A 21861-nucleotide genomic window follows, 5' to 3' on the forward strand; every position below is an offset into this window, starting at 1 on the left:
AGAGATGGAAATGTTCAAATTTCAGTAAGGAACATCAAAAAGTATTGAAAATGAATTATATTTCTTAATTTAATGTAAGTTTTTTGTGAGACTTTTTGCGTTTGTTTTATAGTGAAAACCTTTTGTAATTAATTATAATGTACTGCATAAACGAATGAAAAAAAAATCTATATGTTTTATAATGATTCAATGGCTACATGAATTGCATTTTAGACACTTTTTATTCTTTAATTTAACGGTTAAACCTCATAAATCAGCTTATATAAAATATATACTCGAAAATATCGATTCAGAAACGGAATTTCCTTTGATGATGTATTTTCACAATGCTTTGGAATAGAATACAAACCTGAACACATCAATTGCAAATGCTTGGTTGTTTTCATATTGAAGTGTTTTCATATAAAATACTATTTTTTTTTTCATTTTAAAACTTCATGCATCTAAACTAAAGTGATTCAATAGCCCAATAAAGTCAGATAACATGTATCTTTAGCCATTTTTGAAAGCATTAACTATGCAGTTTAAATGTAATCCCAGAAAAATGACACTAGGTAATCAGATATCTTTTTTTCGTCATTTAAAACTTTATACTTTCTTTCTCTACGGTTTTCTCATGTTTGCCGAGGATTATTGCTGAAAAACATGTTTTGGAAGGAATATGAGAAGAAATGTATGGAGTAGAAATTTTAAATTCGTAAAACCAATAGAAATGATTTTTCTCTTTTTTTATTTAATTTTGCTTGTAACCTCCTTTTTACTTCAAGCAAGTATGTATTTAAAGTGTGCGTTTTCAGGATTTAGACTCAATCCAAAAAAGATTAAAGTCGGTCCAAAAAAATGCTTTACATCACATTTTTTTGCTAAGGATATTATTATTCCTTTTTTTTCCAATTTCATTTGAAAAATTATACAAACTCAGTGTTGTATCTGCAGTATTTATTTTACTTTTTTGTAGCTATTGCGAAAATTTCTTACAAAACAGTACAGTGCTGTCCTTCAGATTTAAAAAACCTGAAACTATCAAACACATTGAAATTCTTTAAATTTAAAAGGGTTCATTATTGTTAAAAAATATTAATTAAAAAGTACCTCTTCTAATGTGCGTATATAGATGCGCATCAATTAATTCTTTTGAGTGAATAATTCTTCCGAAAAGACATCAAATGTTTAGCTTGGATACATGGAAGTTCTGCTGCATTGTAAACATACATAGTTAACTTTAAATCACTAATTGTAGCAAAATTCAATAGAATATATGAATGAAATCAAACTAAATTGGTCATTTATTTTCAGGAGAAATGTGTTTGGTAAAACCATCCCTGAAACCAGGGCGTGCACGGGGGGTGGGGAGAAGGGACACCCGTTGGCACGGGACCGAATCTGAAGGGCGCTTGAGATTGGTGAAATATATGTAGATACGTAGAGGTAAACAAATAGGTGCTTAAAGGTCATTTGTAACGAGTCGCAAAATTTCTGTGCGCGCCTGAAATAAAATTTTGGTTAGCCATTCAAACATTCCTACGCTGACAATTTGTTGACGAATTTTTTTTTTTTTTTTTTGAGCTTTGCAGCGTTGAAACATTTCCAAATGTTTTCAAGTTCCTTTTTTTCGTATGTTTTTTTTTTTTTTTTGAGTAATCACGATTGCTTATTGCTTTCATTTCACCGTCTTTGATGTCCGTGCCTTTTTCGGCGTGGACCAGCGGCCTCTGCAGCACCACCGCCCACCGTCCTCTGCAGTCGCGGCTCCGAGCACTGTCTCCTGGAATCAGTCTTTCCTGTTTGGTGGCGTCCATGTCCTACACACACGCGCGCTCACACACACACACATACACGCTCATACACACAAGCCTTTACACACATACACACACGCCTACGTGCATAAACACAGGTCTACGCACACACACAAGCCTACACATGCACACACGCGCGCCTACATATACACACACACAACTATACACACGTAACGCGAAGGAGGAAGCGTAGGCTTGGGGGGGGGGGCAGTAGCTGTTTCTAGAAACCCAATGAGTCCCCAATGAGCAGGGCCCTGTCGCAACTCATGGTTGCAATAAAATGTAATTTGAATTCAAAATTTTAGAATTCAAGTTAATTTATAATAATAATAATTATTTTTTTTTAATTTCTAATTTTGTAAATGAGTCAAGCCGGGAAACTTTATCAAATTCGGAGAGTATGCTTGCGATATAGACATTTTTGCGACTGATAAATTGTTTTTAGTAAGCGTGGAATAGATGTTTGCAAAGTTAGATTATTCGCAAAGCGATTTTTCCTTCTCATGAAATCTACGTTGAATCATAAGTTAAAATTAGTACATTTTTGATCAATAGCCCATTTTAAACATTTTATCTTATTCTTAAAGATTGTTTTTATTACTATCATATAAATCCATTTTTTTTAAACCGATTTCTGGCCTGTCGGAGCGTAAAGTGATACAATCTATTGGTATTCATGTCGTTTAAAAGAAATTCTTAGGACAAGTTATTCCTGCATCATGAATCATATTTGTTTTTGCCAGGCTAGCATCCTTCAACTGATATTGTGAGACTGACATTGTAGTTTATATTGTTTAGCCACATCTTTAATTTTTAAGGAGCTGTTCATTTTATTTTAAACAGAAAGTTGTAGCTCGTTGCCAAACACAAATTTCAGCATTTATTTTCAAGTCGCGTCTGAATACCCTGTCAATAAAAGGTTTATTTTGCTACGCGAGCCAAGCGTAGCGCTTTGATGGCCATTCAAAGGAAGGGAATAATAATACGAAAATAAAGTTAGATAATGTATTGAAGAAAAACATCCAGTATCCAGAACACAACACCTAACATCCAGCCTCAGCATGGTATTTATTTGAATTATGACTTCTTGAACTCAAATTTCGCTATCACGAATTGCGATAGGACCCTATTCTTTGGGTTTCGTGTTTCTAAAAATGGCTCTTATCGGAACCATAATTGTGAAAAACATAATTTGAATTCAGTAGGCCAAAGTTTAAATTAATGCCAGGATCTAGATGCCTAATATCATGTGCTGGACGCTGCATGTTGCGTGCGTTATGCTGATTTTGTTTTGATTGTAAAGAGGAGAAGGCCGGATAGATATAATGTCGATTCTGATAGACTTGGACGCCATCACCCAGAAGGAGGGACATGGACGGAGCTGCCTAGGAGAAGTACACTCGCATGGAGGCCGGTGGACCTTAAAAGTGACCTAAAGCGCAAACTTCGATGAAATGAGGACAATTAGCAATGACTCAAAAAAGGGTGAAAAATAATTAATTTGTGGTCAATTTTTCATAAAATGAGTTAGAGCTGCAGAATACAGTGCTATCCAAATTATTAGACTAAGACTGTTTTAAAAGCAAATTCTTTATTGATTACAGAACTATAGACACATTAACTAACTGTGAAATAATTATCTAATATTTAGTATGCATTCCCCTGTTCTTGATGAGCATTTTAAGTCTTTTTGGCATACTTTTCACAAGAGGTTTACATCATTTCTTAACTTTCTAAAAAAGGAGGTAAAAAATTGTTAATACTCACTATTATATATACTCACTTACACATACTCACTAATTACATAAAACTAACTTTAAATATAACAGAACACACTAATGAAAAGAACTAGTGAAGTGTTTAAGCTGATTGAGGTAACGTTCCTGGTAGGTAGATAAACCAAGAACATAAACCAAGCAGACAGTGCTGCCACCTGTAAACCTTAAATTATGCTAAAATAACGTAATAATAAGTGTGCAGTATGTACTGTACTTTAACAGTAAAATAAATGTTATTTCAGTACAAATAGTGTACAAAACAAAAAAAAACTCTTTAGTCTAATAATTTGGTCAGCACTGTAAATGACGCTCATAGAATATGTAAAGGCTGTCATAGTAGATGGTATTAAAAGGTAGGTATGTAAAGCAGTAGTAAGGCAGGTACTAATATATGGAATCGCAGGAAAATAGTTCTGTCTAAGTAATGTCTCAAAAAAGTATTTGGACGAGAAAAGTATTATCTACAATTTAACCACTTTAAATTGTTTTATTCATATTGTGATAGCTAAGTTGTACTTTTTTCGTATAAAAAAGGGGGGGGAGACACTCCGAAACTATTGAATAGTTCTCCATCATTATGAAGTAATAATTATCATATCTAATTAAAGTGAATTAGGAGCCTGGTTCAAAATAAATTATTTTGATAAAACTGGTGCAACTTTAAGGCAGAAAAATAATATTTCTAAATGTTAAAAAACTTCCCCTTTTTACATTGAGCTAGAGCACATTTTCTATCATTTACAATACTGCGCACATTTTACGATGTAGAAAAAGCACTTTCGGCAATTTCAAAATCAGCTTCCAAACAGCAACTTTAAAATTAAAAAATGTCGAAATGTACCGTAATGCCAACTTTTTTTGTAAAATTAAGAGTAGACAATTGATTTCGTGGTAGATGAGTGCAGAAATGACCCTTAAGGATTTTTCATTTTCATTTTCTGAAAGTGGAATATATTCTAAACAAAGTTGAAGGGACGCAAATTTAACCAGCACAGGCCAAAATTACCCTGAAACAATAATTCAAACGGTTAACAAAGATTAACCTCATCGATTGTCCTTATCTTTCTTTGGTTCCTTTTTTTGTGATTGTCTATGGGACTATTTGCAAAAACGCTCAACTAAAGAATTTCGGCATTTTCTTATGTTACAGTTTCCGATTTCATGATAAAAAATAAATTAAATCAACGTTTACCAAGAATAATTCGCGAACAGAAGGGGGAGGGTTCCGTAAAAAAATCAAGAATTTTAATCGTGCTAGTTCTTCTTGAAATAAAAACTAAAGCTGTCGGCAATTTCAACTTGATTAAACAATGTAAAGTCTCATTTTCATGCTATATGATATTTAGATTAACTGTTAAAGTTTTCCAGTTGTATTTTATGCAATTAAATAGTCTTCAATGTAAATATTTGATCTTGTCGGAATGAATCTTCTGATCCTGAATTTCGTCTTTATAACACCACCGTAAAATTGTTCCACATAAGAGGATATAACTTTTTTTATGAGTTATGACTCTAAAAATATATTTTGGAAGTAACATTGATATAGAAACGTTTGGGATGCTCGAAGTTGAATATTATCAAAAATATAGTGCAAGAATAAAGGGGTTGCGAAACATGGGTGAAAACTATTGAAAGGACGAATAAATCTGATATATGCCTTACAGAATTTCGTTTCAATGATCTTTACTAAAAGCAGCCATTGAGGAAATAGTATGACATTATGTACGTAGTTTTGATAAAAGCAAGATGTATGATCAGATAATGGACTAAAAGGGCCTCAGGGTGCCTTTAAGGCACCCTAAATCACTCACAAAAGAGAGAAATACAACTTTATTTTAGTAGTAGCCATGTGAATATAGTATTCATTTTCGTTTTCTTGCAGCAAAATGGTGAAAGCAAGACATTTTTCCGGGGGAGAAATGAATAACGAAAATAAATAATAAGAGAAAAAGAGGAGAACATATTTAAAGCACGTCCCGGTGATATTTTATTTATTTTTTTTTTTCAAATGCTTTATGGTTGAATTTAAACTCTGATTTTTGTCATTCACGTTTTTTAATGCACGATAAGTAGAATATATCTGAAATGAATATTACGTTAAGCTTTCAAACGGTTTTTTTTTCATCACATTTCTTGAACCCACTGTTTTTTGCACAACGCTGTAACCAAAAATATGAAGAATAATAAATACAACTTTAAGTAACACGCAAATAACTAAAAAAAAGGAAAATGAATCTCAAAGCATTTATTTAAAATGCTTTTCTTTTATTAAATTTATTGCTGCATATTACATTTTTTACACTTGGACTATTAAAATTAGCCAAAGAAATGTACTGAGAAATAACGCTCTTCATATTTTTTTATATGTTTGCAAGAATGCATTGTTCAGTATTTAAAGAAATCAAATCAATAATTCTAAATTAGTTTTTAACTTTTTTTCTTTTGTAAAAGAACCCGTTTTGTAACGTTATGAACTAAACAACTAAATATACCTTCAGCATATTGCATAACTATTATAATTTAGGAGCATCTAAGCGCATGGGGTACCTTCACACTTTGAAGAAAACCCCTTAAGAAGAACTTGTGCACTTTATTGTCGCATTATGACATGAGTCATAGCGCAAGCTAAGACCATATTCTTAGTTGTTAATCGAGCACTGTAAATCTTCAGATAGGTTTTGATCACTTTTTGTACACGGTCACCCTTCTAGAACACTTTGAAACACACTTTTTGAAACACTTTTCAAAAAATTCTGAGAATACTTATTTGGTTAAATACTAGGGCTCGACCGATGGCATTTTTTGGCCGATGGGCCGATGCCGATTGTTGGTCGATTGTTCAAAGTTGGCCGATGGCCGATGGCCGATTGTTTTCCTCCAAATGGCCGATGGCCAATGCCGTTGGCCTATGAGAAAAAAAAAAAAAAATCAAACAGAAATAAATTGATAAAAATGTCAGAGATTTAAAGGATGATTGATTCATTTCACTTTACTTCCTTTCTACGAATAAGGAATTACAATCACAAAAAATTTAAAAAAAAAAATCAGATTTTCACCTAAATTTTTATTTTACGATCACCCAATTTAAACTTCACAAGTTTTTTCGGCACATCTGTACATGCATATGTACCTAAGAACATGTAGATGACCGAAATATCCATTTTGAACACTTCCTCAGTTAATTATCGCAAATTCTCTTGTGATGTCTTCATGCGCGTAAACTTACGTCACTCAAAAATGTTATGAAATAGTAAGTTGAAAACTCATACGTACGTAGTATGATCTAAAGGTTAGAGGACAAGTTGTATAAAACCTTACCCTGAATTGTTCACATTACCGAAGCAAATCTATCTACAAAATAGTCACCTTGAACGACTATGCACTTCTGCCAATGTTCGTATAGCTTTTAGAAGCGCTCCTGGAAGACATTTTCGCAACCTCCTGTATGGCCTCTTGCGCTGCTGCTTTAACTTCATCGTAGGGAAGAAGGCGACTTTCATGTTGAGGATGCACGGTTCGATTGGTCAATACTGTGATATGACAAACAAATAACATAACGTTTCGTCGGACTTAGCTCCGTGTGACTTTTACCTGTTCCCAGCAAAAAAACATTTGCATGGACGATGCTTTCCTCCGTCAGGAGAAGATAAAGCTGCATCATAGAAGGTAGAGAAAAATGGCTTTCAGAAGTGTTTCCAAAAGTTATATGAACACTGGCAGAAGTACATAGTCCCTCAAGGTAAACTTTTGAAGGTGGATGTGCTTCTGTAATGTGAACTATTCTGGGTAAGGTTTTATACAGCTTGTCCCGAACTTTTGGATCGTATTATGTACAATCTATATAGGGTATAGTTATGCTTCTTCTTTTTTGACTGCTGTACAATGAAAGATAAAGAACAACAGCCAAAAAAAAAAAAAAAAAAAAAAAAAAGAAAGAAGAAAGAAAGAAAGAAAGAAAGAAAAAAGGAAGAAAAACAAAAAGACTGCTTAATAAACAATTAATTTTTTTTTAATTGAGCATATAACTAAGATTTCAGTAATATTGTAATGATGTATGGATTTAAGTTCACTAAACATAGTTAAAAAACATTAAATTATGTTCTTAAATCATTCAAAAAAAATAAGAATAAAACTATGAAACTGTCAACAAATTACGCAATTAAATTGGAAAGATTGCACGTAGACATTTTTTAGTCATCAAATTAAAAAAAAGATAACAGATAAATTACAATACTAAATCATAAAAGAAATATTTTTTTCTTATTTAAAATTTATGAACAGAAAATTTTGCATTTTTCAAAAAACTAAAACAGTGACATAAATTTTGCTGGAAAAAAAATTGCCATGAAAAGAGCGAGGTTCTTAAAACGCAGCTATAAACAAAATCAATATTTACACAAAGTTAATAACTGAATACATATGACTACTTGATCTGATGTTTGCATACATAATATTGAACAATTAGATTGTTTAATCTTTTATGAAGCTTTAAAAACAAGTTTAAATTAAATTGTTCAATTTAACAGTAATTTTCTGAAATTTAAAAAATTGCATAATAGAAAATCCTTGAAACTTTTCTATAAAAAACGAAAATAACTTATTCATTGATTTTATATAAATACATAAAAATAGTTACTTACAACAGAAAAAAAAAATCGATCGCTATTAATGATACAAAAAAGATGGCGCATTACGAAATGGAGGGGGGGGGGTCACCCTTTGATTTTGCAGTAACTCACACTTCGGCCCCAACCTCGGACTAATATTTGTAGTACAGAACCGCTAAAACCAACACCTCGGAAGAGTTTCTGAATCTATTTTAGCACTTCCGATGAAAAAATTCAAAAGTCTCTTCGATTTCCGAATTGTGTCACCATTCAAAACGTCTTTCTTTAATCAATTTCTTAAATTAATGCTCTAAATTCTTTCTAAACAATAGATAAAGTTTGAAAAAAAAAATTCTTATTTTATGAATGGTGTTAGTTTTAAACAACTCAGGAATATAACTAGAGTTTAATTTCAGAAATTGAGGGAGTGGGAGGAGGGACACACAAGTGTTCTCGGAAATTCAAAATAGTCGTAAAAATAGAGTTCAAAATAATCATAAACATTGAGCAAAAAAACCCTTCCGAAACTTGCACCCGAGTTTGTATTGACTTGCAGTGGCGGATTTAAAATACAGAGTGTTTTAAAATGAATAGCGGGGTTTTGCCATCTCATATTTGTTTCCATAGTCTCCAATTCGGCAATATATCACCAAATGACCGTCAGTCTGAGACGCTATCTTAGTTTTGCATTGAAATAAGTAATTAATAGCCACAAAAAAAATGAGTAAACAGGCTTTTCAGAACACCCGATCGAAAACAAAAAGGGAAGTGCACAACTGGAACGTACGCACACCCCACACGCGAAAACTTATCCTTCTACAGTTTACCATTTTGAAGTTATGACTTATGAGAGATACTACGTACATCCAGCAGCAAGAAACAACGCAATAATTAACTTGTTTGGTACCTGAATGCAGTATTAAAAATTCTTTCAGGGGTGACTCATATAAAAATTCATACTGAAATTTAGTAAACAATTTTATATGAAAACAACCTTTACTTTGTATTAAAAGGTAAAACATCAAAGGTCTTTTCTTTTCAAAAACATCGACGAATTCCATCGGCTTTTCGAAGTTTTTAAGGCCGATGGGCCGATGTTTCTTGCAATTTAGCATCGGCCACCGATGCCGATGCCGATGGCTAAATTGTTGAACCATCGGCGCCGAAGCATCGGTCGAGTCCTATTAAATACACTTTTTTCATCACTTTTAGGAGCGCATCTGAGAATATTTTTGAAACACTGACACATACCTCGTGTGGGGAAACACTTTGTCACTCACTTTTTGGGATAATTTTTACAGCACTTACCTAACACTCCTTTGATTATACCAGCAGTTTTTGCTGTCGTTTTCACAGCTATCTTGCGAGAGGAACAACTGCTGTCGATCAATGGGTAGTTTTTGACCGAGGAAGGTTATCATTTTTGACGGCATTCACGGCATTCAACCTACAATAATTCATTAAAATAAAAAAATAATTTGAATTTTGACATCTGGAATTCAAATTATGTTTTTCGCAATCACGAGTGTGTGTATGTAGGTGTGTGTGTTTGTGTTGGGGTACGTGTGTTTGTGTGTAGGGGTATGTGTATGTGTGTAGGCATGTGTGATTGTGTCTGTGTGTTGGCATAAGTGTGTGGGTAGTTGTGTGTATGAATGTGTGTGAGTCGGGGCGGGGTATGTGTATGTGTGTGTAGGCATACGTGTTTGTGTCTGTGTGCAGGCATGAATATGTAGGTAGTTGTGTATATGTGTGTGTATGTTTTTGTGTGTGTATGTGTAGGTGTCTGTATGTATGCGTGTGCGTGTATGTGTGTGTGAATGCGTGTAGGTGTATGTGTGTGTAGGTGTATGTATGTGTTTGTGTGTGTGTGTATGTGTGCGTGTGTGTGTAGCTGTGTATGTGTGTGTATGTGTAGCTGTGTATGTGTGTGTGTGTGTAGCTGTGTATGTATGCGCGTGTGTGTAGGACATGGACGCAACATGGAGACGGCTTTCGCTACAGGAGCAGCATCGTGAGAAGCCCGTCGACGGTGATGGTGTGGAGGGTGGCGGTGGGAAAAATAAAATGATGGGACGCCAAAAACAGTCAAGTGAGAACAATAAGCAATCGTGATTGCTCAAAAACTCTTTATGGGATCATATTGAGAGATTCTATTTAGGACTCGACCGATGCATCGGCCTGGCCGATGCATTGGCGCCGATGGTTCAACAATTTAGCCATCGGCATCGGCGGTCGATGCTAAATTGCAAGAAACATCGGCCCATCGGCCTTAAAAACTTCGAAAAGCCGATGGAATTGGCCGATGTTTTTGAAAAAAAAAAAAAAGACCTTTGATGTTTCACCTTTTAATACAAAGTAAAGGTTGTTTTCATATAAAATTGTTTACTAAATTTCAGCATGAATTTTTATATGAGTCACCCCTGAAAGAATTTTTAATACTGCATTCAGGTGCCAAACAAGTTAATTATTGCGTTGTTTCTTGCTGCTGGATGTACGTAGTATCTCTCATAAGTCATAACTCCAAAATGGTAAACTGTAGAAGGATAAGTTTTCGCGTGTGGGGTGTGCGTACGTTCCAGTTGTGCACTTCCCTTTTTGTTTTCGGTCGGGTTTTATGAAAAGCCTGTTTACTCATTTTTTGCGCTATTAATTACTTATTTCAATGCAAAACTAAGATGCGTCTCAGACTGACGGTCATTTGGTGATATATTGCCGAATTGGAGACTGTGGAAACAAATATGAGATGGCAAAACCCCGCTATTCATTTTAAAACACTCTGTATTTTAAACCCGCCACTGCAAGTCAATACAAACTCGGGTGCAAGTTTCGGAAGGGTTTTTTTGCTCATTGTTTATGATTATTTTGAACTCTATTTTTTACGACTATTTTGAATTTCCGAGAACACTTGTGTGTCCCTCCTCCCACTCCCTCAATTTCTGAAATTAAACTCTAGTTATACTCCTGAGTTGTTTAAAACTAACACCATTCATAAAATTAGAGATTTATTTTTCAAACTTTATCTATTGTTTAGAAAGAATTTAGAGCATTAATTTACGAAATTGATTAAAGAAAGACGTTTTGAATGGTGACACAATTCGGAAATCGAAGGGACTTTTGAATTTTTTCTTCGGAAGTGCTGAAATAGATTCAGAAACTCTTCCAAGGTGTTGGTTTTAGCGGTTCTGTACTACAAATATTAGGCCGAAGTTGGGGCCGAAGTGTGAGTTACTGCAAAATCAAAGGGTGACCCCCCCCCTCCATTTCGTAATGCGCCATCTTTTTTTGTATCATTAATAGCGATCGATTAATAGCGATCCTAATAGCGTCACGCAACAAGACAGAATTCAAACCTTGGTGAAGACCATTTTTCCTGGATTCCAGGGGCTTCTGCGCAGTGCCAGGAAGTGTTTGGCCCACATTCCCTAATCTCTGTAAAATAGAGGAGGCAAATGCGTATTATGACATGGAGATAGGGAGCAGTGAAAATTACTGTGTTGAGTGCCGCGGCTGTTATCATGATACTGCTAGACGGAAGTAGGTAAAATGTGCTGCTAACACGGTTCTACGAGGCTAAGGTTCAAAATGGTCATCAAGACCAGTTTACATGTAACAAATGTTTTTTGTGTAAGTGGGAGAAAGAGAGAGAGAGAGAGGGGCGGGGGCTACTGGTATTGCTATTGTGTGTTGAGTCCACCAATATTTTGTATATTCCAACGTCTTGTTTATATTTTTTTTACAAAACTCAGTTTTGAATTTCAAGTGCCGGCCCGTAAATACCTATTAAAACCACCTGCAGCAAGGGTGATTTAGGTATTTAATAGTATTTGATAGAATCTATACAACATCTGGTGTTTTTAGGACAAACAAAATTTTTTCAGTCTGATACCAGAATCTAAGAAGAAATATTTTATGGAAAAACCAAGGATTAGCTCCACAAATGCTAACTAGTTAGTCCCATAAGTGGACTGAAAGACCTCCAGATTAGAATATTTTTGTGTTCTGAAAAAAAATGCTTGTTCCTTTTTTTTTTGTACACAAACACCAAGGAGAGGGAAAAAAATGAAACTAAAGCTCGATGCATTTAAACAGCTTAACTTTTTTTGATAATTAATTTATGGTAAGAATTTTTATGCTTTTGTAAACTAGTAACTCTCATAATAAAGAACCTATTGTTTTTTTTTATTATGTAAGAGTCCAGGAGGGCTAATTATTTAAAGGTATAATGTTAATCGAATAAGAAAAAAAAAACATTTACGTGGGTTTGCATGAATTCTTTTTGATTGATGAAAATTATATATATATATATATATATATATATATATATATATATATATATATATATATATATATATATATATATATATATATATATATACATACAGCAACAGTACCCTGCTTGTAACTGCCTGTAACCCTGCCCTTTAGCGAATGAAGCAGTTTTTTCCCCCTTGCAATTTAAAGTGTTTCGCCAAATAAACAATGCTATAATAAAAACGTTATGAAGAACAATCACAATTGAATAATTCCACTAATAAAATTATTTGCTTAGATATGTAGTTATCGAACTGTTCAACTCTAAGAACAAAAATAAACGTTGAATATATAAGGAAAAAAACACCCAATAGAAAAATCCTACAAAATCAAATTACGTACCTGAATATCGAAAAAAAAACGCTTTCAAAAACCTGTTCGCTGATCACAACACAGTAGCATGGGCATGGTTCCTCGCAGCTATTGACACTGTCGGCCAGCGCCCTCTCAAACAGTTAACTTACCCCTCCATCTATTAGGAATTCATAGTACTAAACTTACCCCGCCATCCATTAGGAATTCATAGAACTAAGCAATTAAATAAACATTTAATTTGCAATTACAAATATTTCGGTCAATCTGATTTAAAAAAAATAGCCTACAGCCTTCCTCATTGAATGGACTATTCAACACAAAAATAATTTTTCAATTCGAATCATTAGTTCCTGAGATTAGTGCGTTCAAACAAACAAACTCTTCAGCTTTATAATAATAGTATAGATAATGCTCAAGTATTATAGTATTATGCGAAACAAAGAATTAATTATTTCAACCTTATCTTAAATTTTTCAGAATTAAGGATGATTTTTGAAAGAACAACAAGGCATCAACAGTTTGGGTAACAACCTGTACCGAAACAAAAACAACGCTTACAGAGTGCTCCTAATTGGGCGCACACATTTTTATTTTCAACGCTACGTCAGTTATTGCTGAATGTTTGTTACACACAGTTACCTTGAATTTTTAAGTGTCATAAACATTGGTAGAGCACCATCCATGTGGTAATACAGCTGAATTCTGCATCATGCTCAACCAGATATTTGGCAGCAAACATCTCCGAAACTTCGTAAAAGATTTGCGAGATAATGACTTAGAATTCAGCTGTATTATCACATGGATGGTACTCTACCAATGTTTATGACTCTTAAAAATTCAAAGTAACTGTGTGTAACAGACATTCAGTCACACCTGACATAGCGTTGAAAATAAAAAGGGGGCGGTGACAGACACACTTTTAGATCACGCTGTATATAAAGAAATACAAAGATTGTAACTTGAAGTTAAAACTTGAAAATTTAAAATAAATATATTATTGTGGTACTTGATCTGATTATTTCTTTTCTTTTTTTTGTTTTCGTGCAATCGACCACGAAACAAAAAGGAAAAAAAGAACCTTTAAAAAAGCATAAGTCGGTGCGTAAGCAATTACTTCCATCATTTTTAGAATGCTTAAATAAGTTTTACTTTGCAAGAAGCTGATAGGCACAAAAAATGTTAAAAAATCCGTAATAAATCGTTCAGTTTTCCCCATAATATTTTGTATTTTTTGTTTGCAGTTTCACTTTAAAACTCATTGTGTATTCATTTCTTGAGAAAACTTAAAAGCAACGCCTAATGCAATTGCTTCATTTTGGCTGCATGCAGTGTGTCTTTTAAGGAATATTTCAAAGGATATCGTCAAAATTTTCACTTTTGAAAAGACTCGGAAGGAATTAGCTTTTGAGATGCAAATTCATTTTGGCAACACTTTCGCACTTGAAGCTGCTGATAAAGAACACATTTAAAAAGTTGCAACAAAAACGTCATCCTGCGGATCAAATATTTATAACATTTTTACTTATTCCTTACATATTACGTAAGTGAACGCTCAAATATTTTGTTGAAAAGTTCAGAAATGCTTGATGTTGGTAACAAGTTATTCTTTTTTTTTTTAAACAAAGAGAGCTTAACTATCACAAATTGAATGAAAAGACGATTCCTTTCACATTGATAATGTGTAATGTATGCGCGTTATGAAAAATTTCTATAAAATCTGAACGCAACAGAAATGTTTTGTTTTAAAATGTGTAAAGTAAAAAATAAGAAAAAATGAAACAAACTGAAATGGAATGTCAGAATTATTTATTATCAACACAGGAACTAGTCTTAGAGACATATATCTTGAAGTAGGTTGATATAAGTATAGGGCATTAATGAACTAAACTCCCAATCGACTAAATTAATCTGACTCACATATACTTCAAATTGAATCATATACAATTAAACTCAATTGCAGACAATGATTAACGTTAGTGTAAACTTACTTACTTAGACGGCGACAAAACATTAATTTAGCTTACATTTACTTAGTTCAGGTCAATTTATTCAGATGAAACTAGTTGAGAGTAAATTAATCAGATTATAATTAGTCATTCAAAATTCAATGTTAATACGCATTAAAATCTTGGATGCGTACTCATTCACTCACTACGAACGTAACTCATTCACTTAATCAAGGGGTTAAGTGAATGAGTCAATAAATAAATGAATCGATGAGCAAATAAAGGAGCATATGCGAACATGAATTATTGCATAACTAAAAGAAATCGGTTGATTGAACAAGTTAATGTTTAAACATAAAGGGAATGAGCAAACAAAATAGTGAATGACAAAATTAATAAATAATGATTAGTGTGAAACTGATTGGTTGATTGACCGAATAATTGATACGTTTATCGAAAAAATTAATGAAAATTTGACCAATTGATTAGTTTAATAGCCAAACAACTGACTGATTAATTGAATGAGAGAATGGAAGTTTTTTAATGAATTTATGAAAGATTAATTAGTCAACTGACTGATTAATAATATGCATGAATGATTAGTAGATATATACATGATATGAAGACTGATTAATTTAATTGAATAAATTAATATTTTAATCTAGCGATTCATCGACTGTAAACGGTTGATTGAACAAGTTAATGTTTAAACAAAAAGGGAATGAGCAAACAAAATAGTGAATGACCAAATTAATAAATAATGATTAGTGTGAAACTGATTGGTTGATTGACCGAATAATTGATACGTTTATCGAAAAAATTAATGACAATTTGACCAATTGATAAGTTTAATGGCCAAACAACTGATTGATTAATTGAATGAGAGAATGGAAGTTTTTTAATGAATTTATGAAATATTAATTAAATAATTGAAAGATTAATTAGTCAACTGATTGATTAATAATATGCATGAATGATTAGTAGATATATACATGATATGAAGACTGATTAATTTAATATAATAAATTAATATTTTAATCGAGCGATTCATCGACCGTAAACGGTTAATTGGGTTGTTATGATTAAATTAATAAAGGATGGATTGATTGATTTATTGCTGCGTATGTTTTTGTAATCAAGGACACGCCAAACTTATTGTAAACATTTATAAAGAAGCAACAAGTAGATTTAAAATCCGAAAAAAGTCGAAGCTAATATTATAGTATTTTGCGGCATATAAAAATGTTTTTGTTGTTATTAAAGATAACAGTACTAACATTTTAAATCTAATTGAGATAAACTGATGATCGGTGCAATATTTATTCCTTTAAAACAAGACATGTTTTAATTCTGAATGTTTATCGGGATTTGTTGGATGCATGCGGGCAAAGTTTATGGGGAAAATTCATTTATTAAATCATTTGCATGTACAGTACATTCAGTACATTCGAAATCACGGAATTCGAATGAAATTCTCTAATTTCTCAGGGGTTTTATGAACATTACTCTAGGATCTGCGAAAAAACTATGATTTAAGTGAGATGTACGCTGGCTATATACAATGAGAGCAACACTGCAGGAAATTTTTTGTAGAAATAGCACTGAGTAAATTTAACAAGATTGTTGATGTTTTTTAGTAAGCGATGTTCAACAGATTTGACAGACTATATCCCAAGTGAAATACAATCTCTTATAAGTGAAATCCTGAAATTTCATCAAGATTCACCGTCTAATCTGTTGAAAACAATGAAATCTGTAACTGCTTAAACAGGTGGCCTTCATTTTTTAAGAAGACTTATATCTCAAACTGAGATTTTGGAAAAAGATTCGATTATTCGACAAATGATTTTAATTACCAACATTCATGATGCTTAAATATTCGATAGAAAATCATAGGAACGGTTTCAGACTAGCTATTTTATAGACAGTTTGAAAGAAAATATTGCAAAGTAACGCTTGTCGGCTGAACTACTTTGCCAATATTGTGCGTAAAAGAAAATTTTTTATATTTTTGAAAGAAATGACAGATATCAAGATGATTATTCAATGCAGTTTTGAACATAGTCATACGAATATGTACATCGAACTTTTTTATCTCAATTTTTTAGTTTTTGTACTTTTTTTTTTGTTAACGCCAGACTTGATTATTTCAGTAAAACAAGACGAGAGAACGAGGGAAATACACGATGCTCGTTCTTAACACAATAAATTTATGAATACGGACGGACTTCACTATTTTTGTCACTGTAATATTATTATTTTTTTATCATAAATCAGTTTGAAACAAATCTGTTTCACTTTAATCATTGTAAACTAGTCCTTCAGGATATTTATTGCATAAAGGGCTTAAGTCCAAATTGAAAAAAAAAATCATTTCAGTTACGAAATGAAACGTAATTAAAGGTGAGGTAATGATCCTACTTATCTCTAGATTAGTCATACAAATTTTCGTTGAATTTAGTTCATTCCTGAATAAAATAATCACTTTTTATTGATTGCTGAAAAGTTGCATTTGTTGGACTTATGCCCTTTCTGAAATAATAATTGATTCACTTAAGTAAAACGATCAAAATATCGAAATACAGTGTATTTTCTTTATTCACTTAAAAAATGTTTTCCAAGTTTTCTTTAAAAGGAAAGTTATATTAATTATTTCAGTATGCCACTTTCCATCTTCATCAAGTCTTGGAACCCAGTGTAGTTTGCAGTGACTTGACATCTTCAGTTCTTATAAATCCAGAGCTACAATGTACGCAATATTTTGTAAAGTTTAATATACTTATTTACTCTACAGGGTCATTCCACGGGAAAATATCATTTTGTACCGCAAGTGGCGCTTCACACATTTCATTAAAAAATGATAATTTAAAAGGGTAATGAGCAAAAGTTGGCTGCTTAAGAAATCAAAAACGTACGTGAGATTTCTTAAGCAAAATATTTCGTCATTACTTCTAAAAAGTATTGTGTTTCTATTAAATATAGGAACCATTAAGTGCGGAGCAAAATGACTGTTTTAGTGGAATGTCCAGAAACATATTTGATTTTTTCTTCAAAAGTTAAATTATTATTTTCCAACAAATGAGATAATGTTTCATTTATGTTGGAACCTTAGCTATCAAAATCTATCATTTGTTTCAGCATTGTAATAATAAAAGAGCAAAAATATTAAGTAATGCACACAGCAAACTACAAGAGGTTAATTTTGGATGTTTCGCACGTGATGCAACAAAGTAATTTAATAAACTAATACTGTTTCAAGAGTATCAAATGTAAAGATTAAAAAATGTACTTACTCCTGTTTAATTAAAATATTAAGATCTATAACAAAATGTTTGTTGAATTATCGAGTCGGATTAGCCCGCATGTGACGGTGGAATAATCCTACACAATTATTATAATTTTTTATAGATCTGTACACTTCAGAATGGTAAAAAGCAGCTTTAGGCATATGTAAAGACTTGAAATAAACAACTAACCTTAAGTAGTCTTAAATACTTATAAAATTGTTTTTCCCTTCATTTTCGAGTTTTAAAATTTCGCAGAAAAGCAGTTGTCTGGCTTTCCTGTCTATAAGCATGCTAAAAAGTTTCTAACGTCACGTTTTCTTACCATCAATCTTCTAAAAATGACATAAAAAGGGCTATTTCAAAGAAGGAAGCATTAACCTTGCTTCCATTATGTAAAAATATTAACTTTTTTTTGATTACTTCCTAAGTAGATTATACAGGCAAAATTACTTTCCAGGAATTACATTATGCAACACACCTTTATGTTCGTGAAAGTCGTGTCTGAAAATGTTGATAGTTTTAAAAATTTAATTCAAAATGCTATAGCGCTCTGTCAATAATAAAATCTCAGTTAATGCTTTGATCTTCTATAAAAGTAACACTTTTAAAATCTTGTCAAAGGTTTTTTCCCTCTAAAATATTACATTTGGCAGTAATTTTATCCTTTACGAAAGTTAATAAATAAATAAATAAATAAATAAATAAATCATTATTTTTATTAATTTAAAAGAGAAATATTATGATTGCAAAACATTTAAATAAATAAATAAATAAATAAAAAGGTTGGAGTCACCTAGAGTATGATTGATAGTAATAATGTTGGGGGCTTATTTTGAGAATATATACCTAAGCGTTTGCGGAGTAATTTATATTTTACAATTTTATATAGCTTTCTTAAATTGCAATTTTGTTTTTTTGGGCTGATTACACTGTCTGGTAAAAAAAAAAGAAAAAAAAAATCTATCTATCGGATTCTTATCTAAAGTGACCGACTGAAGTTTCGACAGTTTCATAACCATTGTTGAGCTACGTGAAATACACCGCCAGCTCAGTCTTTTCCAGCCGAGGAATGCAGTTTCGTGCTTATTAGCACTCATCAGCCCGGCATAGGAAAGTGACTGAGCTGGAGATGGAAAACCTCTTAAGGATGCCAAGAGTGCCAAACAAACGGGTAGCTAATACAGAATTAGCACTGACCAGACGAGTGACCGAAGCAATGGTTCGATTCAACTCGAATTTTGAAGGCAAGGCAGGTATATTCAGTAAGTTACCGCCCTATAGCCAGGGCTAAGGCAGAAATACGTGAAATACACGTATTTCTGCCTTGCCTTCAAAATTCGAGTTGAACCGAACCATTGGCATCCTTAAGAGGTTTTCCATCTCCAGCTCAGTCACTTTCCTATGCCGGGCTGATGAGTGCTAATAAGCACGAAACTGCAGTCCTCGGCTGGAAAAGACTGAGCTGACGGTGTATTTCACGTATTTCTGCCTTAGCCCTGGCTATAGGGCGGTAACTTACTGAACATTGTTGAGTTATTTGGAGAGGAAGGGAGCGTTATATGGAACGTTAACATTTTTCAAAGGCGCTAAATAGGTGAAAAGTTTAAAAGCTGGAACGTTTGTAACAAGTTGGGAGATTGACGTTGGTATTCCCTCCTGAAATATTTTTAGAATCATCAACAACGATCCTTTCGCTTTTTTTTTCACCCACAATTATCCTCCTTATTTTTCTGTGTAAAACCAGAGCATTTGCCTCACTCCTATAATTCCTCCATTTTCCCCCATGCCCAAGTCGCATCGCAGATCAGCAGTAAATAACTTCCCGTATTATTTATATTTATTAAAGTTACGTTTATAAATATAATTAAGATAAACATCAACTCAGTACGTTAATATTTTAGTAGTTATGTATATTTATATTCACACGGTAGGTGCCAAATTCATTGCTTATTTCTTCTTGATATTATTAAGTCGTTAACGGTGATGCTTCTTTTTCTCCAACTAAAATAATGGCTACGAAACTGTCGAAAACTGGAATAGGGGGGGGGGGTGCTGTTTTCAATAATGGTGGGTGATATGGGGGAAATTGTGGTTATCTTTGGATTCAAGCGCAGTTTACACATGGATCAGAAAGAAGGGTGTCCAGAGCATTTTGATCGCAGTGTTACTGGTGCGGAACACCAGTCTGATAGCTGTCTTACGTCAGAACTCTTCAGAAATTCTAATAAAAATTACTGCAAAAAATACTTTTTAGTGACTTAAAAAAACTGATTAACACATTTGAGGCTAGTAAACTAAGTACAAAACAATCATGTTGGCACACACTTTTCAATATAAGACAACAACACAAGATGGCGCAACTGATTGTTGAATATTCTTGGCAATTTACTGATCAGCTTGCACTTGGTCTAAGAGGCACATTGACTCGGGTGGCCTGCAAAAGTTCGAAACTTGAGATTTCAGCTACTTTTATTCAAAACACTTTCTCACAATAAAGCTGATAAAGGCATATTCGGTAATAATGGTTGCAAATCTGCGATATCAAAAAATATGCACGTGTGTCCCAGCTATTATAGTAGCCTCGTTCGAAAAAGACGACCTTTCAATCTATGCAGTTGGTCACACGACGGTTATTGCCGTCAGTGGTTAATATACGGTTGCTGTACTTAATACTTTTTGGTATAGTCAGTTACTTAAGAAAACGATTGCACACAGAACTACCACTATTTCTTATATGAACTACGTTTTTATTTTTTACTATAATTTAGTAAAGGTACAGTAAGACAAAGCTATTTTCGGATAGTTGAATTATAATCGATAAATGATTCTTGGTACCCGTGAATCTGCAGCCACAGAACATAAAGTTGTTACTTGTGTTTTGAATCAAATGGTCATTGTTTTTCTGATTTCAGGCAGGCAAAGTTTTATTTTTTACTCTTGCATATCTCAAATTATGACATTTTCGTTTATAAATACAGATTAGCCAAATTTAATGAGGGATCCGATATTGTATCAGATAATGTTGACATATGCGAAAATCAACCTCCTGAATTTGAACAGCTAGATTGTGAGATACTTTAAGGCGATTTGATTCTCACGGAATTTGGCATAAAAAAAGTATTTAATGTTGGAAATGTTCTAAAGGCAGCTGATAACGATGAAGATTTGTATTTTAGCTTTTTGTGCAAAAGTGAAAAAACTTTATTCTTTTTTATTTGACTTTATTTGACCAAATGTACCAGATGTTCTGAATAAAAACATAAAATTGTTGTTAGCAGTTCCTACGAAATAAATTGATACAAAGTGGAATCTATATTTTATTGAGGTTTGAAAATTTAATGTTTAGATAAATGTACTTTGAAACTTGAATCTTTATTTTTCCCCTGTGATTCAATTTTGTTTTCAGATTGATCATATTATGCTGCCTCGTTTGCTGTCTCACTGTACCTCCTTCTTGGGGTATAGAAAGAAAAAAAATTATGTTTCCCTTTTTATATTATTTCAAACATTTTAAATAATAATGAAAACTTTTGTGTCCCAAAAGATTGTATACTTAACTGTATTACAAATTCACCTAAAAATTTTCTTAGTTGATCAAAGTCCCCATTTTTTGTTTTGTTTTTTTGGATTTCATGTTTTTCGTATCAGTTTCCAACCCTGTCCTGGGCTTCTTGATTTTGATTGGCAAAGGATCTACGTGGAGTTATTAAGTTTCGTGTTACTCTGGGAACGTGGGGTTATTCGACTGATGAAGGTTACAAAAACATTTCTAATAGAACCGGTAGACCTGTGGCTCTAACAGAGCAATTCTTATAAGA

The sequence above is a fragment of the Uloborus diversus genome, chromosome 4 (assembly GCF_026930045.1).
Source record: "Uloborus diversus isolate 005 chromosome 4, Udiv.v.3.1, whole genome shotgun sequence".
Lineage (NCBI taxonomy): Eukaryota > Metazoa > Arthropoda > Arachnida > Araneae > Uloboridae > Uloborus > Uloborus diversus.